Source organism: Anomaloglossus baeobatrachus, chromosome 8, assembly GCF_048569485.1.
Source record: "Anomaloglossus baeobatrachus isolate aAnoBae1 chromosome 8, aAnoBae1.hap1, whole genome shotgun sequence".
NCBI lineage: Eukaryota > Metazoa > Chordata > Amphibia > Anura > Aromobatidae > Anomaloglossus > Anomaloglossus baeobatrachus.
Window position 1 is genome coordinate 39197332 of NC_134360.1, and position 18835 is coordinate 39216166.

At 43.6% G+C, this 18835-nt stretch overlaps 2 non-coding genes across 2 annotated transcripts; one reads left to right on the forward strand and one right to left on the reverse strand.

Annotated features, from left to right (window-relative positions):
- Window positions 1-18085: 18085 nt before the first annotated feature.
- TRNAN-GUU (transfer RNA asparagine (anticodon GUU)) lies at window positions 18086-18159 on the reverse strand. The gene has a single exon. It is a non-coding gene; the product is annotated as a tRNA-Asn (tRNA).
- A 297-nt stretch (window positions 18160-18456) lies between these two features.
- Window positions 18457-18529, forward strand: TRNAF-GAA (transfer RNA phenylalanine (anticodon GAA)). Its single transcript has one exon. It is a non-coding gene; the product is annotated as a tRNA-Phe (tRNA).
- The last annotated feature ends 306 nt before the right edge of the window (window positions 18530-18835 follow it).

Here is an 18835-nt window from a genome sequence, read left to right on the forward strand (position 1 = left end):
ATATCGCATGCGATGCCGGATGTGCGTCACTTTCAATTTGACCCCACCGACATCGCACCTGCGATGTCGTAGTGTGCAAAGCCCGCCTTAGACTTGAGTGCAGGCTGTACAACACAGCCAGCAACAGAGCTTGTATAAAGCATGCTTAGCTCACGTCACGAGCCTATTCTATACGTGTAAGGCTAAGTTCACATTTCCGTTGTTTTGCATCAGTCACATGCGTTGCTTGACGCATGTGACTGATGCGTTGTACAACAGATGACAACGGTGACAAAGAAAAGAATTTCTTTGTCGGACTCCGTTGTGTGCGGGGGGCGGAGTTCGGGGGCGGAGCTGAGGACGTCAGTGCCGCGGTCTGCGTGGCTGGGGACAGGTGAGTGAGTGAGTGTGTGTGTGTGTGTATGTATGTAAGTGTGTGTGTCTGTCTACATGCGTGTGTACATGCGGAGTGCGGGAGGGGGCGGAGCACAAGGGGGCGGAGCCGAGCGGGGCCGTGGAGCTGAGGACGTCAATGCCGCGGGGACTGCAGGGCTGGGGACAAGTGAGTGAGTGTGAGTGTGTGTGTGAGTACACAAGCGGAGTGCGGGAGGGGGCGGAGCAGAGTGGTGAAGTGTCGGCCTCCTTGCACACTGTATCCATGGTAAACATCGGGTATAAGCAAAGCACTTTTTGCTTGGTTACCCGATATTTATCTTGGATACCAGCTTAGCGTGGGCTCCCTGCACCCGTAACCACTGTAAATATCGGGTAACTAACCAAAGCGCATTGCTTGGTTACCCAATGTTTATCCTGGTTACGGGGGCGGGGAGCCAGAGAGCGCATGCGCAGCAAAATCCTACGGATCGCGCTGCTCAAAAAACGTTACAGGCTGCGTTGCTCCCGCCCGGCGGTCAGTTAAAAAACGACTGACCGCGACGCAGCGGATGCAACGCAGCATCATCAGTCACAATCCGTCACTAATAGAAGCCTATGGGGAAAAACAGGATTCCTGCTAAATATTTTGCAGGATACCGTAATTCCTCAAGGCGACTGATTGTGACTGATGCAAAACAACTGAAGTGTGAACTTAGCCTTAGGCGCACAGGCCTCAAGGTCTGGTCAAGGTTCTGATGCCTTTTCTGTTGCTTACAGCTTCCAAAGATTTTGGTCCGTAATGCATAAGCTTCTCAAGATGTGCTATATCTATTATAAGGGCTCAGCCTTTTCCCTTTGGACAATTTTTTCACTAGCGCTCTGAGAAATAGATTAACCTTAGAGTTGAGCGAGTACCTAACTATTCGTACTCGCCATACTCATAACGAGTACTGTCTAATACTTGTGTATTCATTCCGAATAGTGTGTGCAATGCAAGTCAATAGGGAATACTCTTAAGGCCCTGTCACACACAGAGGTAAATCTTTGGCAGATCTGTGGTTGCAGTGAAATCATGGACTAATTGTTCCATTTGTACACAGCCACAAACCTGGCACTGATTGTCCACAATTTCACTGCAACCACAGATGTGCCACAGATGTGCCACAGATTTATCTCTGTGTGTGACAGGGCCTTTAATGTAACTAGTAACCCAAATTTGCACTATTTGCTACTTGCACGAACACTGCGGCATTCGGGTTACTCGTTACTTTGTGAGTTTTTCTCTATTGACTTGCATTGCACACGCTATTCGGAACGAATACGCGAGTATTAAACAGTACTCGTTATGAGTATAGTGAGTACGAATAGTTAGATACTCGCTCAACGCTAATTAACATGTTAAATGTCAGTTTAAAAAAATAAACTTTTTTTTATAGAAATTTGTACTGCTTGGAAATTTATGAAACTTCATAAATCACTTTATTAGGGGATTTGCTTGAATCCCTGTGGCTTCTAGACCCCAGCTTCAGCAGCATCAGTACCAGAACATACTCATTTAGAGTACCGATGATGTCAGTGAAGTGTCAGAATAGCAGGGACTAAAACTTAACTTTTAATCCATACATTAAAAAACTAAAAACTCGTTTTGCACACACATCTTTCTTGTGCATCTTGTACCAATCCCTGCCACTGCAGGTTATCTTTGTGTTTTTTTTCCCCTAATGAATGCGTGTGACCTAGAAGGTCGCTCCGGTGCACAACAGTTGGATGGGTGGCGCCGTTCTCCGGGACAGGCACCTCCCCTTTCGGCCATCTTGGTCTTCCTTATTCTGAAGCCGCGGTGCATGAAGCGTCTACGTGATACATATGCGCCGGTATTTTCGGGATCTATGGCTCAGTGATGGCTTATTTTTTGCGTCTCGAGCTGACATTTTTAACGGTACAATTTTTGCACACATGCTACCTCTTGATCTCCTGTTATTGGATTTTGTGCAACATTTGCGGCGACCAAGAAATAAAAATTTGGTGTTTGGAATTTTTTAACGCTATGCCGTTTACCGATCAGATTATTTGATTTTCTATTTTGATAGATCGTGCATGTCTGAACCCGGCGATACTAAATATGTGTATATTTCTTATTTTTTTAACCCTTTAATTTTCAATGGGGCGAACGGGGTGATTTGAACTTTTAGGTTTTTTTTTTAACTGTTATTACGTTTTTTTTTTATTTACTAGTCCCTCTAGGGGACTATAAAGATCATCAGTCGCTCCTTTATTTCTGTAAATCAGAGCAGCATCGCTCTGATCTGCAGAAAAGCAGGTCTCCTCTCACACATGGCGCTCTGCCGAGTTTGTAAGGTGAACTGACTCATGATAGCTACAGGAGTCGTGACATGATCCTGTGCTACCATGGCAACAATCGGATCCACATGATGACATCACGTGACTTCTGAAAGCGCCGGGTAAGTGAATGCTTAACGCGGCTGGTACACCACGCTATCATATTTTGATAATGCGGTGCAAGGGGTTAATAGGTACGAGTGGAGAGCGCATCCACTCGTGCCTGATAGCCGCACATGTCACCTGTTCAAGCCGGCAACTGGCATTGAGTATACCGACATAATGCAGGACGTACCCAGTACGTCCAATGTCGGTAAGAGGTTAAAAAAATCTTTTTCCAGCAGAGAAGTCTAAAGGGAAAAAGATTTCTAATTGTTGAGTGAGCTATATCAGTATAAGGAGACTTATAGGCCATGCAATGCTCTTTTTCAATTTAAATATGCAAATAGAAAGGAACAAAATGAGGTCTTCAGCTCCACCTATTAAGCTGACACTGACCAAAATCTGATGACTCTGATGGAAAATACTGATGAAACTTGAATCAACCAATGAGGAATCTCACTTCTTTTATACAATCTTTTTCTATCTACTGGCTAACACTGTACAAAAATGTATTTTACCTGGATGAAATTTGGAGAGTTTTTTGTGTATGAGAAAAATCACTGACGTGTGAAGGAGGAATCAGATGCTGCAAATTTGTTGAAGGTGGATGACTCTTAATATATTTAGCGCATCTCAGGCAGCATTCACACCAGTGACTGAAATCTCTCCAGCCATCAGCTGATACAGACATCTGCTATATGTATGTCAATTTCTGCTGCAAGGTGAAGTGAATCTGTAGCGCCCCTGAGGCTTCAGGTGCCACAGGTTATTGCACATGATTTAAGGTGCAGTACCCATCCCGGGTTCTTAGGACATTAGTGCCGGTTCCACACATCACCACAACCAAAACACACACAACATTGCCCCTTTCCTGACTGGGGACCAAGCTAGGGTCAGGTCTTATGGTTGGCCACCTAATGGTAAGGGCCTTCCCACCCACTAGTCCAGAGACCCAGGAGGGGGAAGGGATGATGTGCGGGGAGTGAGGAGAGGCAACCCAGACAGTTAATAGGAGGGAGAAGTCTGCAGCCAGCAGACGGGACGATTCAGTTCCAGACAGGGGAGCAGCTATATCAGTGATACTGGTGGGACACAGGAAAAAACGTCGCCGCGGGGATACAGTGTTAGTTTCCCCGGGACCAGCGCAGTTCGGGGTACACAGCCCTAGGTTAGGGGAAGCTTCAGTCTCCCCTAATAATTCTGCCGGTAGAGGAGATTTCACGTTTCCTGCACCCACCTACAGTGCCTGGGGCACAGCAGCAGAGAGAACCAGGAGTGGAGACTCGAATCCAGCTCCCCCCAAAAGGTTCGCGCCACCTGCGAACGGGCCAGGATTTTGACTACACACAGAAGGAACCCCAAGTAGCGTTAAGCCATGGGGACTTTGTGATGCCTATAAGACTGTATGCAGATGAGAACAACTTGACTCATCATTCCCATAGCTCACAATTACTTGCTGATCGGCCACCAGTGATACATTTTAGATTAGGGCTACACAGCGGCATGTGCGGGCGACATCTAGATCATGCATCTCATTGCTACATTGAAAGACACATTTTTCCAAATGTTTCCAAATGTGTTTGATTTTCTGTTTTTTTTTATTGCAGGAAAATAAAGGAGACGACAGAAAGTTATATTTATAATATTCTACCTTTTATTACTTCCATATTTACTATACTTATAAATGTGAGGTTCTTAGTGCACAGTTTAACAAAATTGTGCAAGCCCATCTGCCAACGACAAGGCGACCTCATCAGATGGGGCCCTACACTAGCCTATTTATTGTATTTATAATATTCCTATTATTATCCTAGTAACCTATTCATTACTATTACAATATTATTATACTTATTGTTACTATCATTACTCTAGTACTATAAGATCACTAGAATTAAAGTTGTTGATCCAGAAGAAGGCGAAAAAACCCCGGACACATGCAGCCAATTTGTGTTAAGGGAAAAATTCCTTCTCAACCCCGGGAAAAGGCGATCAGTCCGAGGACCCTGGATCAAATCTGACACTACCTAATCATGTATTATGTTGTTATTATTATATTATTCCTAATAATAATGTAATATTACAATTTGTATTTCTATATTATTACTAATATTCTATTTTTTAAAAATACTATTTATGTATTATGTTGTTATTATTATATTATTCTTAATAATAATGTAATATTATAATTTATATTACTATTATTTTTTTAAATACTATTTTTATTCTTTCTAATATTATGATTATTATTACTAATATTTCTATTATTTCTCTATTTACTACTAATTAGATCCTTAGTCCTAAAGCTGTTGATCCAGAAGAAGGCAAAAACCCTAGGACACATTCAGCCAATTTGTGTCTCAGGGGGAAAAATTCCTTCTTGACCCCGGGAAAAGGCGATCAGTCCGAGAACCCTGGATCAAACCTGCTGAGATAATTTTTATGGCTCTAATTCATTATTATACATTTAATGTTAAAGTTACTGCTCTAATGATTATGATATTAGATACTATATTACTGTTCCTATTATATAAGTCTTTTTAATGCTTTTACTACATTTTTAACCTATTTCTAAACCTAATAATTACTATTTTATGGTTGTTATTATTATTATTATTATACTTACCAGATTTTATGCTGTTGATGTTCTTACAGCTTGTATGTTGAGGCCACAGTCCATCAGCGTCTCATTGCTTTGAAGAGGTTGGTCCATATGGTGTTTTTTATTTTACTGAGGTTGGTGCTGATGCGTTTGAATATGGACTGCTGGCGGATCATCTGTCTCTGTGCCAGCTGCTTCTTAACTTGTTGTTTTTTTGCTGTCTTTTTCTGAAGTCTTTGTCTCTTTGGAAGGTGGATCTGAAGTCGTTGACTCTATGCTGGCTGGTTCTGATCTCGTTGTCTTTTTGCTGGCTGGTTCTCATCTTGTTGACGCTGTGCCGGTTGGTTCTGATCTCGTGGTCTCTTTGCTGGCTGGTTCTGAGTGCTTGTTATAGTATTTTGCACCATTCGTCGTTGAGCTCCTGAACCTTTCTTTTCTTTCTTCTTGGTGTCTTCTTTCTCATCTTCTTCAAAGTCTTTCACCTACCGATACTTCATTGGATCGGATATCACCACTTCATTCCAATGCTCTGGCGTCTTCTTGGTGTCTTCTTTCTTACTTTCTTCCTGCTCTGTCACCTCCATTGGTTCTGTTATCTTCTCTTCATTCTGTTCTTCTGGCGTCACTGATGGCAGCTCTAGCGTCACTGATGGCGGCTCTGTCGTCACTGATGGCAGCCCTGTCGTCACTGATGGCAGCCCTGTCGTCACTGATGGCAGCTCTGGCGTCACTGATGGCAGCTCTGGCGTCACTGATGGTGGCTCTGGTGTCACTGATGGCAGCTCGGGTCTTTCTTCATATAAAGGATATGGAAGATATTTCTTCTGGGCTTCGCGGTTGGTCGGCATCAAGCGCTGAGAATAAAAAAGCAAGTTAATTGTCCACTGAGACATACCTTTACATCTATGGACAGAACATGAGGACATAATATGCGGAGTGATCAGTCACCTCCATATTGAAGATCGGTGATGGCAGGAATCTGGCGCTGTAGATGAGCAGTTGGTCTTCTGCCTCCTCCTTGGTGCTGGGACGAGCTGGAGAGAAAACACAAGCAGATAATGGGATCAATCAAACAATGTCCAGAAATACTTAAAATTACAGGAAAATTCCTTTAAACCAAATCCCCGTGACCTGCTGGATTCTGAATGATTCTATACAAAGAAAATCACACAAATTACTATGGAAAACTATTTTCTAACTGACTTTCTGCTCAATCTGTAATGTGCTGTAATTCTGTGCTGGACTAATACATGTTCTGGATTATTAAATGCTGGATTATAGGAATGACATTTTATTCTCAGATTAACCGGAAATTGTTATTATATAAAATAATAATCTCACATGATACGTATCCAGACCTGAAGACGCATTCCTGGCGGCGGTAGACGTCCTAAAGAAAACAGAATCTGGTGAGTGTCCACTTATCACTCATCAGGGATGGACAATAGGACGAGGGTCCGTGTATAATAAAACTGCCAACCTCCATAGAGCGGCTGCTCCGTGCCATCTTGTAAATATCGTACATTGATAACTCCATAGCAAAATCTGTGAATCCAAAAAAGATTTAGTCACAGATCTGATAAATACACAAACACCGTAGATCCCACACATATTCATAATGAGGGTCCCCCCAGGTATCAGACCCCATTACACCCATACATGGAGGCCACAAGAGCAAATCCAGTCTATTCTGGGTGTTTGTAGAGTCTCCAGTATAGGTAATACCACATGGAAAACATTGTACATTGGATTGTACTGGGGCCTGTAAATACAGATATATGGCAAACATGGATTTCTATGTTCTTCATGTAAATAAAAACAGGTAACCCCACAAAAATGACAGCGACAGTGACTTAATTACCAGCACATAGAGCCTAACCCCCAATAACAGTGTCAGGACACTAATCCCACTGACATTAGTGGTAAATAACGCCCCAATAAATAATACCGGCCGCAGTGTCCTGTGTAACCTAAACATAAACTTCTGCTTTCCTGCAGCCACTAGGGGGAGCCCAGTGCACCAGTAAATACAGATTGCACTAATAGTGCCCCCTAGTGGCCGGTGACAGCAGCGGTTGTGGCAGAATTCTCGGCTCTGCCCGGTTTCTCGCCTGTTTTGAGTTTAGGTGAAATGATAAAATCATCAGCGGATTCCAGATAACAGGAAAGAAGCATCGAGGAGAGGAGATAAATCAGTGTCCGGTCATCAGGGGATGTGATGGCGGCACTCACCGATATACAACTCCACTCGTCACTGTCTGTAAAACACTGAGGAGAGCGACAGTTTGTGTTTATTTCTTCAGATTCAAATCCAGCAATCTTATTGGCTGCTGACCAGTGTCATGCAACACACAGGATTTAAAGGGACAGGACGCTGTTATTTCTCCACAGTGCATTTCATATAGACGTGCTATAACTCTGCTTAATATATGAAGCTGTGGAGATAATCTGGGGGAGCAGCTTTATGTTTTCATACACAGCAATTAAAATGTCACTATCGATATCATCAGAACATTATATTCTACATATTATTAGAGTAAAGGGTACATTACACGCTGCAATATCGGTAACAATATATCGTTGGGGTCACGTCGGTAGTGACGCACATCCGGCACCGTTACCGACATCGTAGTGTGTAACACCAATGAGCGACGATCAACGAGCACAAAAACGTGAAAAATCATTGCTCGTTGAAACGTCGCTCATTTCCTTAGTATCGTTGCTGCTGCAGGTGCGATGTTGTTCCTCGTTCCTGCGGCAGCACACATCGCTATGTGTGACACCACAGGAGCGACGAACATCTCCTTACCTGCCTCCACCGGCAATGCGGAAGGAAGGAGGTGGGCGGGATGTTACGTCCCGCTCATCTCCGCCCCTCCGCTTCTATTGGACGCCTGCCGTGTGACGTCGCTGTGACGCTGCACGAACCGCCCCACTGGGGTCCATTAGTTGCAATAAGTTCTCAGCTGATGGGGCTGAGGGAGATTTTCTGATTCATGTTCTGTCTTTCATCTGCTGCTGTTTCCTTCTCTGCATGTTCAGCGCTCAACGTCGCCCATTTCTGGTCCATCTTTACAATTACTTGAACGACAAATCTTGAAGCCACGTCTGCTGTGAAATTGTTGCCACTTTTTGCTGTGCTCTGTCTTGGCATGGAATTGTCTTCATCAGCCTCACCTTTGAAGTTGAGTTTCACTTTTCCTCACCCAGTTTTTGTCTAGTTACTCACACACCTGACTATAATCCCTGACTTTGTGTTATGGGCAGCACAGTGGCTCAGTGGTTAGCACGGCTGCTTTCCAGTCCTGGGTTCAAATCTCTCCAAAGACAACATCTGCAAGGAGTCTGCATGTTCTCCCATGTTTGCATGGGTTTCCTCCAGGTTCTCCTTATTTCTCCAACACTCCATGACATCTATGGATTATCACACCTTGTACAGTGGTGGTTAGAACCTGGGCAATTATTCATCAGCAATTCCCAGTGGAGCACAGTTTTTACAGCAAAGTAATTTTCTATGTACAGAGTCACTGTAGTCTCATTCTTCTGTAGAGTGTAAGCTCTTATGGTCAGCGGGGTTGTCTCTCTTCTGTAGAGTGTAAGCTCTTATGGTCAGTGGGGTCCCTTCTCTCTTTACTATAGAATGTAAGCTCTTAGGGGTACCTTACACGTTGCGACATCGCTACCAATATATCGTCGGGGTCACGGTTGTTGTGACGCACATCTGGCGCCAGTAGTGACATCGCAATGTGTAAACCCTAGTAGCGACGATGACCGAGCGCAAAACAGTCAAAAATCGCTGATCTGTGTCACGTCGTTCATTTTCATAATGTCGCTCCAGCTGCAGATACGATGTTGTTTATTGTTCCTGCAGCTCCACACATCGCTGTGTGTGAAGCCGCAGGAATGACAAACATCTCTTTACCTGCGTCCACCGACAATGCGGAAGGAAGAAGGTGAGCGGGATGTTATGTCCCGCTCATCTCCGCCCCTCCGCTTCTATTGGCCGGCCGCTTAGTGACGTCGCGGTGACGCCGAACGCACCTCCCCCTTGAAGGAGGGATTGTTTGGCGGTCAACGCGACGTCGCCGACAAGGTATGTGCGTGTGACGCTGCCGTAGCGATAATGTTCGCTACGGCAGCGATCAACACATATCGCATGTGCGACGGGGTCGGGTACTATCGCGCTCGACATCGCTAGCCAATGCTAGCAATGTTGCAACATGTAAAGTACCCTTTATGGTCAGTGGTGTCCTCTCTCTTCCGTGCAGTGTAAGCTCTTATGGCCAGTGGGGTCCTTTCTGTCCTATAGAGCGTAACCTCTTATGGTCAACAGGATCTTCTCTCTCGCTCTTTCTGTCTCTCTTCTATAGAATGTAAGCTGTTATAGTGAGCAGTGTCCTCTCTTTTCTGTAGAGTGTAAGCTCTTATGGTCAGCAGTGTCCTGTCTATACTGTAGAGTGTAAGCTCTTATGGACAGCAGTGTCCTGTCTATACTGTAGAATGTAAGCTCTTATGGTCAGCAGTGTCCTCCGTATACCGTAGAGTGTAAGCTCTTATGGTCAGCAGTGTCCTGTCTATACTGTAGAATGTAAGCTGTTATGGTCAGCAGTGTTCTCTTTCTCCTGTAGAGTGTAAGCTTTTATGGTCAGCAGTGTCCTGTCTATACTGTAGAGTGTAAGCTCTTATGGTCAGCAGTGTCCTGTCTATACTGTAGAATGTAAGCTGTTATGGTCAGCAGTGTTCTCTTTCTCCTGTAGAGTGTAAGCTCTTATGGTGAGCAGTGTCCTCTCTCTTCTGTAGAGTGTAAGCTCTTATGGTCAGCAGTGTCCTCTCTCTTCTGTAGAGTGTAAGCTCTTATGGTCAGCAGTGTTCTCTCTATACTGTAGAGTGTAAGCTCTTATGGTCAGCAGTGTTCTCTCTATACTGTAGAGTGTAAGCTCTTATGGTCAGCAGTGTCCTCTTTCTCCTGTAGAGTGTAAGCTCTTATGGTCAGCAGTGTCCTCTTTCTCCTGTAGAGTGTAAGCTCTTATGGTGAGCAGTGTCCTCTCTATACTGTAGAGTGTAAGCTCTTATGGTCAGCAGTGTCCTCTTTCTCCTGTAGAGTATAAGCTGTTATGGTCAGCAGGGTCCTCTCTATACTGTGGAGTGTAAGCTCTTATGGTCAGCAGTGTCCTCTCTCTTCTGTAGAGTGTAAGCTCTTATGGTCAGCAGGGTCCTCCCTCTCCTCTGTAGAGTGTAAGCTATTATGGTCAGCAGAGTCCTCTGTCTTCCGTACAGTGTAAGCTCTTATGGTCAGCAGTGTCCTTTCTATACTGTAGAGTGTAAGCTCTTATGGTCAGCAGGGTCCTCCTTTCTCCTGTAGTAGTAGTAGATCTTCTGATCAGTGGGGTTCTCTCTCTATCTCTCCTTTCCCCCTTTTACATTTTCTGAGCAGTTACAAGTTTCCTAATATTGGGATTCATGGAAATTTGTTTGCAGTTGTCCATTCAGAGAGTCTTTTAAAATCCTCCAGCCGCTCTGCTCCAATAGAGGCCTGAAAAATGCTAAAAAAAAAAAAGATGAAAATACATTTCTTCATTTGCATTTAAAAACAACTTTACCGTTCCTACATTCAGGCTTTTGAATCTTTTTTTTATCTTCAGGTTTCCATACAGGGCAAGCGTTTAAGAGAAGTGACCGGGTCATTCTTTTGGCATTTTCTATTGTGAAGCCACAATAGAAGTTAATAAGAACGCAAAAAAAAAAATCCCAAAGTTGCCTAGGTGTTGTTGCCTAATTTTAAAGTATTATTCCTTACTTAACGGATTGAAAAGAAAACGAGGAAAAAATGGCCACAAGAAACACTTAAAAGATTGTTGAAAAAACGTTAATGGACAACGATTTAGAGAAACTGTCAGCAAAACGCTACATTAAATGTAAAGAAGATGCTAACAAAAAAAAGTGCGAGGACAAAAAAATGCCAAAAATTGTCACATAGAAGAATTCTGGAAGCGGTTTCCACATGAAAAACTTTTCGTATATGAACTGTTAACGAAACGCAGTGTGACCTTACCCATACATTTGAACAGTGCGGCTCCAGGACTGAGGCGGAGGAGCTTTATGGGCAATGGGGGACATTATGGGGCAATGGGGGACATGAGAGGGCAATAGGGGACATTATGGGGCAATGGGGGATATTATAGGGCAATGTGGGACATTATTGGGCAATGGAGGACATGATAGGGCAATATGGGACATTATGAAGCAAATAGGGACAATGTAGGGCATTGGTGGACATTCTGGGGCTATAAAGGACATAATGAGTCAATTAGGAAGGAGATTGTGAAAGGCGGCATAGTATAATGAGGAGCGGGGGGACTTTATGCAGTGATGTAGTATGGGGGAGATATTATAGAAAGGGCAAGTTTTGGGGGGACATTATGGAAAGGGGCACTTTGTGGGGCAATATTTTGTGCAGGAAGCAATTATCAACACCTTCTGATTCCCCTTGTTTCCCCCAGCTAAAATAAAAGACCCTGTATTCACCTTTGGTGTCAGTAATCGCGATTTGTGGCTCACGTTACATTGTGACATCACGGGAGCCCCACGTCCAATCACTGTCAGCTTCTGTCTCCCCACCTTAGGAATGAACAATCATTTGGTAGAACATAGGGGCCCAGAATGGGAGACTTTATTAAATAAAGGGGGTTAAGATGGGAGATATTATTACTATATGAGGCCAGAGTGAGGAACATACATTGTTGGTTTATGGTGGCAAATGGTAGACATAATTACTATAGGGGAAATTTAGAGGACATTATTACTGCTGTAATATAATTTAATTTTGAGGATACTGTCTTCCATAGGGGGCGGAACAAAAGTCTGACGTAGTGTAGAAATTGGGGAAAAAGTGGGGAATGTGCTCTGGGAGTGATCAGCTATAGGTGACTGTGTTATTTTTTGTAGAGTCGAGTCATGGCAGGAAGAAGTGATGGCGGTCAGCGTCAGATGAAGAAGAAAATGAAGATGAATAACTTCAACTAGAGAGGTTACTGGTAAGTCAGTGTATTACATGTACACACTGTGTACACTATATACAGAGCTCCTGTGTATAATGTCACTAATTAGTGTCACTGGTGATCACTGTATTAGCTGTGCACTATATACAGATCTTCTGTCTATAAAGTCAACGGTGATCACTGTATTACCTGTACACTGACACTATATACAGAGCTCCTGTGTATAATGACACTGATTTTAATATTAGTGTTATTAGTATTGTGGTTTTTATTCATAATCATTATTGTAGTATTATTCGGGCACTGTGTGGTGGTAATATGTGGTCTGGTCACAGTGTGGGGGTATTTCTCTGTTGTATGTGGTATTATTTGGTCATTTATGTGGTCTAGTCATAGTGTTGAGGTATGTCTCCCTTGTATGTGGTAATATTCGGTCATTATGTGCTCTGATTATGGTGTGGCGGTATTTCTCTTGTACGTAGTTGTATTTGGTTACTGTGTGGTGGTAATATGTTATTGGTCACGGTGTGGCGGTATTTCTCCTTTGTATGTGGTATTATTGGTCTTGGTATAGTGGATTGTGTTGTGTCTGGAGATCACTTTTTCTCTCTACCTATAAGGAGGAAATTATTTCCAGTAGAGATTAAATACGTGAATGTTTAACCCCTCACTGTTCTGTGATTATTACACTTTAGCAAATATGCTACGTAATCACCTATTCCATGTGCCCATGTTGAATATTTGGTAAAGTGTTACTTCAGTATTTGTAGCCAGGAGTGGTGAAATCAGAGGAAAAGTATAATAGAAACACCTCTGCATTTTAACCCACTCCTAGTTTTGGCTTAGAAATACTGATGTAACATACTGACCAAATACTGAATGTGTGAAAGTGGCCTAAGGATCAGTGATAACGTATTCATCTGTGGGGACCGATTGCTGGGACCTGCGCCGATCCTGCAACTTTTATCCCCATTAAAGTGAAGCTGATGTCCGACTCGTCCCCTGATCCATTCATTCAATAAATTATCACCTAACTAACCTGTGATAACTAGTTTTCACCAAAGATCCCCCGTACTGCAAATTACTGTAATTGTACATCAGTTATTGTGCACAGTAGATGTGCAGGAACCTCCTGTGCTTCACAGCCGATGCTCCACTATAATGGGGATAAAGGATAATAGTTATTTGCATATCGCTATAAGGTGGGCCCCTGGAGTCAATTCCCCCTGTGGGCCCAGACACCCTTGCGAGTGAAGTCGGCTTTATCAGAGTGGATTCTCCCTGACTGTCTGAGAGTGCAAAACTCTGCCCTGACCATGATAATGGGACCCCTGGTTAGAGCCTGTGTGTGCTCTCCTCTGAAGGGAGTAAGTACACACCGTTGTAGGAAATCTTCAGTTTCTTGGCAATTTCTCGCATGGAATATCCTTCATTTCTAAGAAAAAGAACAGACTGTTGAGTTTCACGTAAAAGTTCTCTTTTTCTGGCCATTTTGAGAGTTTAATGGAACCAACAAATGTAATTCTCCAGATTCTCAACTAGCTCATAGAGAGGTCAGTTTTATAGCTTCTCTAATCAGCAAAAGTGTTTTCAGCTGTGCTAACATACTTGCACAAGGGTTTCCAAGGGATTTCTAAACATCCATTAGCCTTCTAACACAGTTAGCTAACACAATGTATCATTAAAACATTGGAGTAGTGGTTGATGGAAATAGGCCTCTATACACCTATGTAGATATTGCATTAAAAACCAGACGTTTGAAGCTAGAATCGTCATTTACCACATTAACAATGTATAGAGTGTATTTCTGTTTAATTTAATGTTAGCTTCATTGAAAAAAAAATGTGCTTTCTTTTCAAAAATAAGGAAATATCTAAGTGACCCTAAACTTCTAAACTGTAGTGTATACCTGGAAAGGGTCTTGGATTGGGGACATATATAACAGGATGGGGTCCATGATGGGGGACATATATACCTTTACACTCAACAGAAACTGCCCTTGTCAAAGTGACCAATGACCTATTGACAGCAAAACGTAACGGTGACCACTCTCTGCTTATTCTTCTTGACCTTTCTGCTGCCTTTGACACTGTTGACCACCATCTCCTTCTCTCTATGCTCCACTCTATCGGCCTAAAGGACACTGTTCTTTCCTGGTTCTCTTCCTATCTTTCTGGCCGCTCATTCAGTGTATCATTTGCTGGCTCCACATCTTCTCCTCTTCCTCTCACTGTTGGGGTCCCTCAAGGCTCAGTCCTTGGCCCTCTTCTTTTCTCCCTCTACACTGCCCCAATTGGTCAGACCATCAGCAGATTTGGCTTTCAGTACCATCTTTATGCTGATGACACACAGCTATACACCTCCTCCCCTGAGCTCACCCCCGCTGTACTACAGAACACCAGTGACTGCCTGACTGCAGTTTGCAATGTCATGTCTGCTCTCTATCTGAAACTTAACCTTTCCAAAACTGAACTTCTTCTTTTCCCTCCATCTTCCAACTTTCCTCAACCTGACATCTCCCTCTCTGTGTGTGGCACAACGATAAGTCCTAGGCCGCAAGCCCGCTGCCTGGGGGTTATACTTGACACTGATCTTTCCTTCACCTCCCACATACAATCTCTTGCCCGCACCTGCCGCTTGCACCTCAAGAACATCTCTAGAATCCGCCCCTTTCTCACAATGGAAACGACAAAAACCCTCACCGTGGCCCTGATCCACTCTCGCTTGGACTACTGTAACTCTCTATTAATTGGTCTCCCCCTAACTAGACTCTCTCCTCTACAGTCAATCCTTAATGCAGCAGCCCGGGTCACCTATCTGGCTAACCGCTACTCGGATGCCTCTGCTCTGTGCCAGTCATTGCACTGGCTGCCCATATATCATAGGATCCAATTCAAACTGCTTGTTCTCACCCACAAAGCTCTCCACAGTGCAGCACCCCCCTACATCTCCACCCTCCTCTCTGTCTATCAGTCCACCCGTTCTCTACGCTCTGCAAGCGACTTTCGACTAACATCCACACTAATTCGAACCTCCCACTCCCGGATCCAAGACTTCTTCCGAGCTGCACCAACCCTCTGGAACGCTCTACCCCAAGAAGTTAGGACAAATCACAACTTACTCAGCTTCAGACGCACCCTAAAGACGCATCTTTTTAGGGCGGCCTATCACACTCCCTAATCAGATTCGATTCACATAGTCCCTCTACAACCTCTCACAACATAGCTCCACATCAAACTCCATGGCACCCAAAGGCATCTCAAGGCTCGGGCCCACTGGTCCAGGAAACCATTATCCAGCCCCATTTCCGTGAGATGGTTGGATTGTCATTGTAAATAAGCACTTGAACCTTGCCTCTCCCCCCATCTCATTGTAGATTGTAAGCTCTCACGAGCAGGGTTGTATTTTTTTTTCCCCTCTAAATATTGTATTTCTATAACTGTTACTTGTTTGTATATGATCCTCCTGAATTGTAAAGCGCTACGGAATATGTTGGCGCTATAGAAATAAAGATTATTATTATATTATTATTATTATACCTGAAAGGGGCCCAGGATGGGGAACATATATACCTGAAAGGGGTCCATGATGGGGGACATATATACCTGAAAGGGGCCCAGGATGGGGAACATATATACCTGGAAGGGGCCCAGGATGGGGGACATATATACCTGGAAGGGGCCCAGGATGGGAGACATATATACCTGGAAGGGGCCCACGATGGGGGACACATATACCAGGATTGGGGACATTACTATATACTGTGAGGGAGGTAACACATGTCTTTTTAGGGTTTAGAACTTTTCAAGGGCCCATACATCTTACAAGCATGCCAGAGTGGGGGGCAGATCCAAATCTTGCACCGGGACCCATCGGACTCTATTTTCGCCACTGCGTCTGAATGTGCCACGATAGGGAAAAGATCCATTGCCTACAGATGCCATAGGGTCTGAGTGTGCCACCATAGGAATAGGATCCATTGCCTACAGATGCCATAGGGTCTGAGTGTGCCACCATAGGAATAGGATCCATTGCCTACAGATGCCATAGGGTCTGAGTGTGCCACCATAGGAATAGGATCCATTGCCTACAGATGCCATAGGGTCTGAACATGCCACCATAGGGAAAGGATCCATTACCTACAGATGCCATAGGGTCTGAGTGTGCCACCATAGGAATAGGATCCATTGCCTACAGATGCCATAGGGTCTGAACATGCCACCATAGGGAAAAGATCCATTACCTACAGATGCCATAGGGTCTGAGTGTGTCACCATAGGAATAGGATCCATTGCCTACAGATGCCATAGGGTGGGAGTGTGCCACCATAGTGAAATGATCCATTGCCTACAGATGCCATAGGATAGGGTCTGAGCGTACCACCATAGGGAAATTATCCATTGCCTACAGATGCCATAGGGTCTGAGCGTGCCACCATAGGGAGTCACACCCATTCCATCCGGTTAGATATTACTACTATGACTTCTGCCACGCTTTGCTTGGGTGATTGGCAGGCTCATTCTAAAATGTAAGAAATCATTCCCCTATATGTTTGCACACTTTTCCTTCTCATTTTTGCATTTTCTAATTCAAATTCAAATTCAAATTCAAATATGCTTTATTGGCAGGACCAAAATACAATTAGTGTTGCCAAAGCAAGAGAAATACAGTAAGTGTGGTGGGAGGGGATCAGGGTTATGGGGAGTTGGGGGGCACAATTTGGGCTCTGACAGTCCATTTAGGGGTCTTAGGTTCCCCTCAGCTTATGACATGTGGTGACATATTGGGCGGCGATCTCCACCATTGATTCCTCTTCCCCCAGTAGGAAGCGGAGTTTCATGTCCTCATCCATGGATGGAAAGCCCGGGCTATGGGTGGTAAGTTTCTGGAAGTGGGAGCCCCTCACTGCTGAGTATTTGTCACAGTGCAGTAGGAAATGCGTCTCGTCCTCCAGAGCCCCCTGCTGGCAGTGCTGGCACAGTCTGTTCTCTCGCGGCTTGTATGTCTGTCGGTGCCGCCCTGTTTCCACCTCTAGGCTGTGGGCACTCAGTCTGTACAGGCTCAGGGTCTGCCTGTCTTTGGGGTGGCGTAGCCTTTCCAGATATGGGGCCAGAGTGTAGTCCCTCCGCAGTGACCGGTAGATGGTGAGTTTCTGGGAGTTCTCTAATTCACTCTTCCAGTCCTCTATGTATTGCATCTTGCAGCTCTCTGAGATCTCTTTTATTTGGGCTTTTGTCAGGGGGTGTTGCTGACTTTGGCTGGACTTTCACTCAGTTAAAAATATTTTGCTTGTGTGCAAATAAATAAAGCATTAATACAAAAGCTGTGATCTGTCCAGAGAAACACAAAACACATTCCTGATAAAACGCGAACTTGCTGAGCCTTATAGATTATTTGTGGAGCCACAGCGCCACCGTCTGGTTATCTTGTGAAGTACACCTAACAGTTGCATTGAATATCAATGTGTATTATACGTTATAATAGTCTCTGTAAATGAGAGTTTCTGTAAATGACATGGAGTAATTATATACATCTGATTAGGTTAAATCTGTACAGAAGTATGTACAGAGTAAAAAAAATCTTAAACTTTATGTCCATCAAGTTGACAGAATTAAGCATTTATTATTGGATGAGCAATGAATATACTTTATGATAAGAAATGGTAATTCCCAATAAAAAAAAAAAAGTTTCTCGTCCCTGGGTGGGCTCGAACCACCAACCTTTCGGTTAACAGCCGAACGCGCTAACCGATTGCGCCACAGAGACTCATACAAAGGTGGCTGAGAATTAGGTTCATGATCTTCATTCGAATTCTAGAACCCTGTGGTTCTTGTTTCTATGGAAACATTGTGTATAACATTATTACCTGTAATATAATACTAATGCCAGCAATATTTATATGCAATGTCTTGTTCTGACCGTCTGATGTGCAGGGAATGAGCAGAATGTATACAGAATCATCAGTCATTTATACCTATCACATGCAACAGAACGCAGGATCCTTCCACCAGTCCTATTGCCCCTAGTGTCAGCTGTGTTAGTTGCAGCTTCAGACCTTCACCAGCCGAAATAGCTCAGTTGGGAGAGCGTTAGACTGAAGATCTAAAGGTCCCTGGTTCGATCCCGGGTTTCGGCAGAGGAGGGCAAAACTTTTTATTTTACTTTTTTTTCCCTCTAAAATTATTATTTATATTATATATTATAATTTACTTTATTATATAATATATTATAGTATAATATATTATATATATTTTTTTTATATATATTTAACTATATAATATAACTACTATAATACTGTCCCCTATGTGCAAGAATATAATTATTATAATACTGCCCCTATGTACAAGAATATAACTACTATAAAACTGTCCCATATGTACAAGAATATAACTACTATAATACTGTCCCCTATGTACAAGAAAATAACTACTACAATACTACC